Raw genomic sequence first — 11089 nt, forward strand, 5'->3', positions numbered from 1 at the left:
TCTTCACTTGCCAAGTTATGGCAACTCCCTCCATCGATGATGACCTTGATGGACCGTCCATTGATGCTGGCCTTTGTGTGGAAGATATGGCATCTTTGATCTTCGTCTTGTTGATGTTGAAGAGTCAAGACCTTGGAGACAACAAGAGCGGGACTTGAGTCTTCGTCACAAAAGATGTGATCATCTTCTTCTTCATTGTTCACTTGTCGGTGCATGGCCACTTGCTCAAGAGCTTCCATTTCTCCTTCACTCATGGAGTCGTAGGTGCCGTCGTCGTTGAGGATCATGGTGCGCTTGTTTGTGCACTCGAAGGACTTGTGGCCTCGGCCTCCGCATGTAAAACATTTGATGGAACTTGTCTTGATGGTCTCATCGGTTGGAGTAGATGATGATGAAGCTTTCGGCTTGAAGTTGCTTGTAGTAGGAGGACGACTTGAGCTTGTCGAAGCTTTCTTGTAACTTGACTTGTCGCCATTGCTCGTGGTGGGAGTCGTCGAAGCTTGATTGTTGGAGAGGCCATAGGACTTGGATGAGAACTTGGCATACTTGAAGTCGTCTTGTACTTGCCGTTCCGCTTTGGTAGCTTGATGCACTAGCTCGATGAGGTTCGAGTATGGTTGGAAGTCGGCACTTCTTGATAGGGTGATTGAGTCCATTCAAGAAACATGCCATAGTTTTCTCATCATCTTCTTTGACATTGGCTCGTATCATGGCAATCTCCATTTCCTTGTAGTACTATTCAACGCTCTTGGTTCCTTGCTTGAGTTGTTGGAGTTTCTTGAAGAGGTCGCGGTTGTAGTAGTTTGGCACGAATCGTGCTCTCATGACATCCTTCATTTGTGCCCAAGTGGTGATGGGTGGTTCACCTCTTGGTGCATGGCGCTCAATGACTTGTTCCCACCAAATGAGGACGTAGTCTTGGAATTCGAGGGATGCCATTGCGATCTTCTTCTCTTCTTCGTAGTTGTGCAAGCGGAAGATTTTGTCAACCTTCAATGCCCATGATATGTACTCTTCGGGGTCATTGCTTCCGGTAAACTTGGGCATGGTGAACTTTAGCTTGCCATATCATTGCTCTTCATTGTGTTGGGGTCGGGGATGATGACGCCCATGTCGGTGAGGATTGGCAATCTCATGTCGCTCTTGGCGAGGAGGGTTGTCTTCCTCATGTTGCTCTTGGTGAGGAGGCTTGTCTTCCTCATGATGCTCTTGGCGAGGAGGTGGTCCATTGTCTTCTTGCTCTCGATGGACTTGACGTTCTTGTCTCGCATGAGGAGAAACTTGTCTATCTTGACAAGGAGCTTGTCGATCTTGACGAGGGGCTTGACGATGCACACGTGCTTCGTAAATCCTTTCTTGAGCTTCGTCGTGAAGTGCTTCTTGATGTAGTCGAGCTTGTGGCCTCGATTGGCTACGGCACGACTTGAGTCTTGAAGAGCACGTTGCGCCTCAAGTGCTTGAGCTTCACATAGTTGCCATTCTTGACGTTGCGCCTCGGCGTCTTGTGCATCTTGATGTTGTCGCGCTCGCTCCTCTTGTTCTTGTTGTCGTTGGCGTTGCCGTTCTTGTGCTTGTGCGAAAGCAGCTTGGTTGTGATGATGTCGATGCTCTTGAGAGTCGGTGTCGTGTAGAGGATTGCGGTTAGCTTGACGGTCTTGACGCGCGGCACGACGAAGAGTGTTCGATGTCGGTGTACTTGAACCGGAGATGGTGTCGTCGTAGTGTCGACTTGAGCGGCTCCGTCTTGACGAGGACGAAGTTGTAGAAGAGCGGACCATCATGGTTCGGATATCTTCTTTGAGGGAACTCATGGATGTGTCGAAGTAGTCTCTTGTACGTTGCTCAGATTGTCGTAGATCAGTGGCGAGGTTGTTGATGCGATCGCCCAAAGCAAGTTGTTCTTGATGCAAATCTCGGTGTGCACCAAATAGTTGAGTCTTGGTGACGTAGGATGACATGTCGTCGTATTGCTCCAAGAAGAGTGGATTGGTATAATTACTTGGCCTTTTAATCATTTCAAACAAAGATATGTGAGTGGGAGAAAGAGAAGAACCAATACCAAATGTACCTTGACCGATGTTGAAAATGGATCAAAGATCACTCCAATGTGTATCAAGGGAATAGCACAATTGGTACCGTTTCTTGTCGGTTCTCACACCTACACAAGTAAAAGCTTATGGTGGAGCTTGGTTAGGATGGTGGCACAAAATTTGATGCAATTGTAAGTGAGACTCAATAATGTTGGAAAAGATTCACAAATTTGCAAATGCAACAAGTAGACCAATAGCAAGATATGGTACACGGAAACACACACGCAAATAGATAAGTGGGGTTGGGCAACCAAGGGTGAGCCAAAATGTGGAATCCACCAAGATGCTCTTGTTGCACAACACTAGAGAGACGCTAGCACGATTGCACAATAGGCGGGTACGAACTTGTGCACAATCTACTAAGCAAAAATGCAACGACTTCTATCCCAAGTATGCTATATGTATGATGTTTCTATGCTTTGATCCAAGATGATCGAGTATGAAAATCTTAATGTTGTATGATGCTATGGTTCTTGCTTATAAGCTCTTTGCTTATCATTCCCTTTTGCTTAAAAGCTTGTTTGGCTCCTTGTTGTTTGAGCTCTTTTCTCATGCAATGCTTCACGAACCAAGATAGCAATTGTGTATGCGAAGACAACTTTGTGACACAAAGAGATGATACCAAGATATGCAACACGATGATGGTATGTATGCTATGTGAAGTATGAACACTAATGTGCACAAGTCACGTTGCCGGTAATACTCAAAGGCTAGTCTCGATGGCTAAGCTACGCAAAAGTAAGGCCATGGGTTTATCAATGCAAATGCAAGAGAGTATGATGATATCGCTATACCAAGATGATATGGAGGTGAAGGTGATACCAATGTAGCCGTTCGTAGTAGTCCTTGGTGAAGATGAGCGGTGATGATGTTGTTGCCGAACCGTACCTAGATAGCCGAAACACAATAGGATACGGAAACCACAACTCAAATTCTCAAAACAAAATGGGTCAAAATTGTCGGAGTTGGTAGCGGGAAAGGCTATGGTGGTGCTATGCGGAAGTGGTGGTGGTATGCGGAAGTGTATGTGGGCTCCGGAACAAAATTGGACTAAAGTTAGGCGGTAAACGGAGTGGAGGATGGAGTTGATGCTGTCAGGGGCCGGATGTCCGGGCTGATGGCCGGATGTCCGGGCTCGGGATCCGTGGATGAACACCGCGTGGAGAGGTCAAAACCGGGGCAATATTCGGAAGATTTTGTGGATGGAAATTGGGGAAAAGATGGGGAAAAGCTAGATCTACCTGCAACACACGAAATCCGCGGATCAAATCCAACAAAACTTCATCACACCAACAAATCACAAAAAAAAATTGGGGCTATTTTTGTGGGGCAATTTTCGGGTTAGGACGAAAAACAACAAAATCAAGCTAGAAAACAAAGAGAGGGGGCTCCGAAATCGTGATCAACGTGGCTCATGATACCAAGATGATGTAGGGTGGAACCCTAGATGGCCGATCTTTCACGAAAGGAGCGGATCCCGAAGAGGAACACGAAGAACACGAGGGGAAACACGAGGGAAAACATGAGAGAATCACTCAACCAACAAGAATAGATCACACATGCGCTAGATCGATGAACACAAAGGTGAGATACAAGATCCAAATCCAACAAAGGACGATACAAAGGTAACCGGTTCTTCTCCGTGAGGAGGTCTTGATGGGGGCCACCCAAGAGGGGGTCTTGAATCCAACGTGGATCGTCTCCGAAGAGGGGCTGCAGTCTCTCTCGAGGAGGAGATCCGTATGGATGAGCAATGCTCTATCCCACATATGAGCTAAACCAATGCTAACCCTAGAAAGATGGAGGAGAAGGAGTATATATAGTCTAGGGGGGTCGAAGGGGTACACGGGCCTCGGCCCTTACTGTGCGCAGACAGGGGTGGCCGGATGTCCGGGCGACGGGCCGGATGTCCGAGGCTTCAGGAGGGGCCGGATGTCCGGGCTGGAGGGCAAAATTTCTGGATGTTCTGTAGCGTGGCGCCGGATGTCCGGGCTGGACGCCGGATGTCCGGGCCCTGTAGGCTTGGGCGTCTGGGCTGCTGCTGCTGTGGTTGCTCCAGGGGCCGGATGTCCGGGGACTTGGCCGGATGTCCGGGGCCTGGAAGGTGAACTTGCCCGTTTCCGTTGGTTCTCTTCATCCGTGAACTTGGCGGCTTGTCCGTCTTCATGTGCATCCTCGGGAGGCTCCTCTTGACACCTAGTCATGCATAGTATATCGGACTTAGGTAGTAGCCATGTCTCGAGTGGATCATATGTGATATCACTAAGGAAGGAAGTCACCTCTTTCTCGAGAGCTCTAGCTCGTGCTCGTGTCATAGGTCCTCTTGGCTCTTGATGAGACAATGGTAGGTCCATGGGGATGACCGTAGGATGCTCCTCATCACCTCTCCTTCGATCTGCAGCCGAGTCAGGGGCGGAGCGCCGATTTCTCCCCGACCGGGCGGAGCATGACCTGGAGGACCACGACTTGGGGGCGGCCGCCATGGACGAAATCACCGAGGCGGGCGGCGGCGAAGCTGGCGGCGAAGAAGGAGGCTCCGGGCTTGGAGTCAGCTTCGACGATTGGCCGGATGACGACGAGGCAGAGATCGCCCCGCGCCGCCAGCCGGCGTATGGCCGTGGCACGGGTTCCTCCACCGAGCCGTCTGCTCGGGGCGGCGGGCAGAAGCGTCGGGCCGCGTCGGGCTTGTTCGGCAGTCGGCCGAAGAAGCCCAAGGGCGGGGAGTGAAGGAAATATGCCCTAGAGGCAATAATAAAGTTATTATTTATTTCCTTATATCATGATAAATGTTTATTATTCATGCTAGAATCGTATTAACCGGAAACATAATACATGTGTGAATACATAGACAAACAGAGTGTCACTAGCATGCCTCTACTTGACTAGCTCGTTAATCAAAGATGGTTATGTTTCCTAGCCATAGACATAAGTTGTCATTTGATTAACGACATCACCTCATTAGGAGAATGACGTGATTGACTTGACCCATTCCGTTAGCTTAGCACCCGATCATTTAGTATGTTGCTATTGCTTTCTTCATGACTTATACATGTTCCTCTGACTATGAGATTATGCAACTCCCGTTTACCGGAGGAACACTTTGTGTGCTACCAAACGTCACAACGTAAACGGGTGATTATAAAGGTGCTCTACAGGTGTCTCCAAAGGTACTTGTTGGGTTGGCGTATTTCGAGATTAGGATTTGTCACTCCGATTGTCGGAGAGGTATCTCTGGGCCCACTCGGTAATGCATATCACTATAAGCCTTGCAAGCATTGTGACTAATAAGTTAGTTGCGGGATGATGTGTTACGGAACGAGTAAAGAGACTTGCCGGTAACGAGATTGAACTAGGTATCGAGATACCGACGATCGAATCTCGGGCAAGTAACATACTGATGACAAAGGGAACAACGTATGTTGTTATGCGGTCTGACCGATAAAGATCTTCGTAGAATATGTCGGAGCCAATATGGGCATCCAGGTCCCGCTATTGGTTATTGACCGGAGACGTGTCTCGGTCATGTCTACATAGTTCTCGAACCCGTAGGGTCCGCACGCTTAAAGTTACGATGATAGTTTTATTATGAGTTTATGTATGTTGATGTACCGAAGGAGTTCAGAGTCCCGGATGAGATCGGGGACATGACGAGGAGTCTCGAAATGGTCGAGACGTAAAGATCGATATATTGGACGACTATATTCGGACTTCGGAAAGGTTCCGAGTGATTCGGGTATTTTTCGGAGTACCGGAGAGTTACGGGAATACGTATTGGGCCTTATTGGGCCATACGGGAAAGAAGAAAAAGGGCCTCAAGGGCGGCCGCACCCCTCCCCTTGGTCTGGTCCGAATTGGACTAGGGAAGGGGGGCGCCCCCTTCCTTCCTTCTCTTTTTCCCTCCTCTTTTCCTATTCCATATGGGAGGTGGAATCCTACTAGGACTAGGGAGTCTTAGTAGGACTCCACACTTGGTGCGCCCCCTCCTAGGGCCGGCCTCCTCCTCCCTTGCACCTTTATATACGGGGGCAGGGGGCACCCCAGACACACAACAATTGATCCTTGAGATCTCTTAGCCGTGTGCGGTGCCCCCCTCCACCATATTACACCTCGATAATACCGTTGCGGAGCTTAGGCGAAGCCCTGCGTCAGTAGAACATCATCATCGTCACCACGCCGTCGTGCTAACGAAACTCTCCCTCAACACTCGGCTGGATCGGAGTTCGAGGGACGTCATCGAGCTGAACGTGTGTAGAACTCGGAGGTGCCGTGCGTTCGGTACTTGATCGGTCGGATCGTGAAGACGTACGACTACATCAACCGCGTTGTGATAACGCTTCCGCTGTCGGTCTACGAGGGTACGTGGACAACACTCTCGCCTCTCGTTGCTATGCATCACCATGATCTTGCGTGTGCGTAGGATTTTTTTTGAAATTACTACGTTCCCCAACAGGGAGGCGGCGACCAGGCGGGATGAGGCGGCCGCGAAGGCGGCCCGCTTCCGCAAGGCGGTGAAGCAGCCGCAGACGGTGTCGGCGTAAGTGTATATTCTTCGGCATATTCTTTCTTCTTTTCTTGGTAGATTTGTGAATCCTTGCCCTTTCTCAAAAATCAGGGCTCTGCTTTCTCTTGAGCGGGTTGCTGCCGCCTCCGTGGTTGGATCGCCGGGAGGATCCGGGAGCTCCCGCCGTGTGGACCCCCGCGCCGAGCTTCAGGCGGCGATGGAGCGAAATGCGCGGGAGGCGCGGGAGGAGCGGGAGGCGGAGGAGCTGAGGGCGGCGGCCGCCAAGGTGACACAGGAGGAGGAGTCGGCGAAGGCGCGTGCCGACGCGGCGGCCAAGGCCCAGGCGGAGGCTGCGGCCGCGGCGACAGGGGAGGGGGCCTTGCTTGTCACCCCTCTGCGTGTCGCGGCGCCCGAGGTCCCGGAGCCGCTGCCGGAGGAAGCCGGCGGCGACCTGCCGGGGTTGGAGAGGGAGGACGACATCGTCGTCCCGGAGAGGGAGGCGGCACCGGCCTCGCCGACTGGGGCGGCCCAAGGCAGCCGGCCTAACGTGCCGCCGGCACGACTGGCTGGGGGCGAGCCGGCTGCGAGGACGGACCTGGTGGTCCAGTCGCCATCGCGCCAGCGCGTGGGGAAGGCCACTTCGGACCCGCAGAAGGCCGCGGGCTCCGGCTCGTCGGCCCGGGACGTGGAGGCAGCCAGCGCCAGCTCGGGGTGGACGCCGGGTGGAGGGACGGCCATGGTGAACGTGGCGGCGCAGGAAGTCTGGAACCAGCTTCAGTCCCAGGCCGCGGTGCTGAGGAAATACAATGACGAGTTCCTCGCGACGCGAGCGGCCATTCGGGTAAGTCTTCCCGGTTTTGCTTTTTGACCTTGGTTTCTTTCGTGGGGGCGCGTCAGCGCACCCACTGGGTGTAGTCCCCGAGTTCCAAGTCGGCTGCTGAGCAGGCGGCTTGGAACTTCTTAGCGGGCTTTGTTTGCTTATCTTGTTCTCATTCGCTTCTCTGCCTGACTTGCAGGACTACCACAACCTCCGCGCGGCTGCCTTCAACTCCCAGGCTCGGGAGCTGACCCAGAAGAACGCTGATCTATCTGAGAGCCGGGGTAAGTGCTTCATCTTTTATCTCACGTGGGGGCGCGTCAGCGCACCCACTGGGTGTAGTCCCCGAGATTCGGGCGGATTGCTGACCAGTCGGGTCGGATCTTCCTTGACGACTTCTTCCTTATTGCTTCTTTCTTTTTTGCCATGTCTGCAGCGGCCAGCGCCAAACTGAGGGAGCAGCTGGGTGGGACTCAGGCCGCCCTCGGCGCTAAGGAGGCCGAGTTTGACGCCTTGGCCCAGGAGCGTGACCGCCTGGTCAAGAGGCTGGCCGACCAGGAGGAAAGCCACAAGGCGGCCCTGAAGGCGGTGCAGCACAGCGAGGCCGCCCTTCAAGCTGAATATGAGACGGAGGCGGCAAGCTGGGCCGAGGCGAGGCAGTCGTTGATCAACGGCTTCGGTCAGATCGAAGACTTGGTTGACGGTAGGCCGCCCTCTTCTTCGTCCCTTGCTTGCCGCTTGCCGTTTGGTTCATTTTTTGACTTGGTATTTTTCTCTTCTTTCTCTTTCTTTCTTGCGTAGAGTACTTCCCTGGCTACTCTACTGCCGCCAACCAGGTCGTCGAGGCCCACCACGAGGCACAAAGGCAGGCTGGCGCCGAGATCGCGCCGAACGCTCGCCGGTCGCTGGAGGAACAGCTCTTGGCGATTCAAGCCCGCCTCCAGCCGGCTCACCGCATGCTCCGCTGGCTTCAGCGTGTTGGGGCGCAGGTGTTGGCCGCTCTCTGGCCTGGTGAGGTGATTCCCCGCACCCCCAGTCGGACTGCCGACTGGCTGGAGGTGGCGGCCGGCCGCTTGGAGGCCTGGAAGGCTTCTGCGGCTCGGTCCGGCGCTAGGTGGGTGCTGGAGTTCGTCAAGGCCTGGTATCCCGAGCTGAGTTTGGACCAGCTGGCCACCTGGCGGCAGGAGGCCAACACGGAGCTGGAGCCGGTGCGGCCGCCTATCATCCAGCGAGCCTTGGCGATCGCCGACTACACCGACACTAGTGCCTTCGCTCCTGAGGTGGACGACAACGGCGTTGCCCAGCCGGAGGAGTGGTTCGGGCTGAACCCGGCAGATGGCGAGGACTCGGTGGAGGAGATTGACTCCAGCGACGAGGCGAGGAGGAGGAGGAGGAGGGTGAAGACGCCGCGCCAGATGGTGGAGCGGCCGTTCAGCCTCAGCTTGACCGTGCTTCTAGCAACAAGGCACGCGCGGGCGCACCGCCTGCAGCCGGCGATGATCAAGCTGAGACTCGCCAGCCGGACACTCCTCCAGCCGGCGCCGCCGTCTCCACCGACCAGCCCGGCTCCCCTGCTGCGCCCTTAGTCTAATCTGCTGCCTCTACTTTCCTGTTTTATTACTCTTGGAACAGTTTTTTGTTAAGTTTGCACAATTCCACCCACTAGGGGTGTATTCGAACTATATCGACTGCCGGCCTGTTGAAGGCCTTATGTGTAAATATAATTATGCATGCGTTTGGCTTTCCCTTGTTCTTTGCTTTTCATCCTTCGGCTGTTTCCTTTGTCGCCCCCCTTGGTTGCCGCCTTCCCAGCCGGACAGCTGCTCTGCAGTCTGTGGATGGAGAAGTGCTTGGCTGGTTGGGAGGGCAAGTACTCAAGCTTTGTTGGATTGTAGTGAAGTGACTGGGAAGCCGGCCAGCCGACTGTTTTGACCGCCGGTAGGCGTGATTGGAGGCCGGCTTGTGTTATATAAGTTCGTTAGTCCTTAGCCGTTTTTCGTGTGGGCATCCTTTCTGCCTTTGACTCTTGCCAGTCGGACAGTCGGTTCTTCGAGCTGCGACTTTCAACAAGAGAGGGCTCGGGTGCTGGCACACTACTTGTCTGACTTCAGGTAGAACTTTTAATAAAACTTAAGGCGGCCAGTCCCCGGGCCGACTAGTCGAACCCGGTGCCAGACAGAGAATCAAATGTAATAATACATTCATGAATATGACACTCGTCATTCATAGATAAAGGAGGGCAGTCCCCGAGTGCGCCTCGGGGCGCCCGTTGTCTCGTACTTAATACAAAAAAGGTAGCATGATACATACTGCTTTCAACTGTAAAATCTTCTCAGGAGGTTGGCGTTCCATGGTTGTTCCGACTCCTTGCCTGAATCATCCCTCTTGCGTGCTCTTGGCTTCTGTGCGTCGATCAGGTAGTAGGAGTCGTTGCCTAGTGCCTTGCTGACGACGAAAGGGTCTTCCCAAGGGGCCGAGAGCTTGTGCTAACCGGCTGTTCGCTGGATCAGCCGGAGCACAAGGTCGCCCTCTTGGAAGGATCTTGGCTTGACCTTCCGGTTGTGGTAACGGCGCAAACCCTGCTGGTAGATGGCGGACCGGCTGAGTGCTAACAGCCGACCTTCTTCCAGCAGGTCGACGCCGTCTTCTCGTGCTTCCTTGGCCTCCGCCTCCGTGTACATGGTGACCCGAGGCGAGTCGAACTCGATGTCAGTTGGGATGACGGCCTCGGCACCATATACAAGGAAGAACGGAGTGAAGCCAGTTGACTTGTTTGGGGTAGTACGCAGACTCCAGAGGACAGCCGGCAGCTCATCGAGCCAGCAGCCGGCCGAACGCTCCAGTGGTACGACCAGTCGGGGCTTGATGCTGGAGAGGATGAGGCCGTTTGCTCGCTCGACCTGGCCGTTTGACTGCGGGTGGGCAACGGACGCTAAGTCCAGTCGGATGCCCTGTGTCACGCAGAAACGTGCCAGTGCTCCCTTGGCAAAATTTGTGCCGTTGTCGGTGATGATGCTGTGTGGCACACCATACCGAGTAGTGATGTCGGTGATGAATGTCACAGCAGTCGGCCCGTTCAGCTTCTTGATCGGCTTCGCTTCGATCCACTTGGTAAATTTGTCCACGGCGACAAGCAGATGTGTCATGCCGCCGCGGGCTGTCTTGAATGGGCCCACCATGTCCAGCCTCCAAACGGCAAAGGGCCAGGTGAGGGGGATGGTCTTGAGTGCAGAAGCCGGCAGGTGTTGCTTGGAACTGAAGACTTGGCATCCTTTGCAGCATTTGACTAATTCTTTGGCATCTTCCAAAGCAGTCGGCCAGAAGAAACCATGGCGGAAAGCTTTGGCCACAAGTGATCTTGAGGCTGCGTGGTGGCCGCATTCGCCTTGGTGGATATCCTTGAGGATTGCTACGCCTTTCTCTGGCTCGACACAGCGCTGGGAAGACTCAAGTGACGCTACGCTTGACAAGTTCTCTGTTTATTATTGCATATGCTCCGGCTCGGCGTTGCACTAGTCTTGCCGAGATCTCATCAGTCGGCAGCTCTCTATTGACTAGGAAGTTGAGGATGGGCTGGGCCCATGATGGAGCTGTGACTTCTTCTACTGTCAGTACGGCCACTGTGACTCGGGTGGGTGGGTTGGGTGGTGGAGAGTTGGAGTCGGCCACCGCTTCTTGTGT

This window comes from Aegilops tauschii, chromosome 2, assembly GCF_002575655.3.
Source record: "Aegilops tauschii subsp. strangulata cultivar AL8/78 chromosome 2, Aet v6.0, whole genome shotgun sequence".
Taxonomy (NCBI): domain Eukaryota; kingdom Viridiplantae; phylum Streptophyta; class Magnoliopsida; order Poales; family Poaceae; genus Aegilops; species Aegilops tauschii.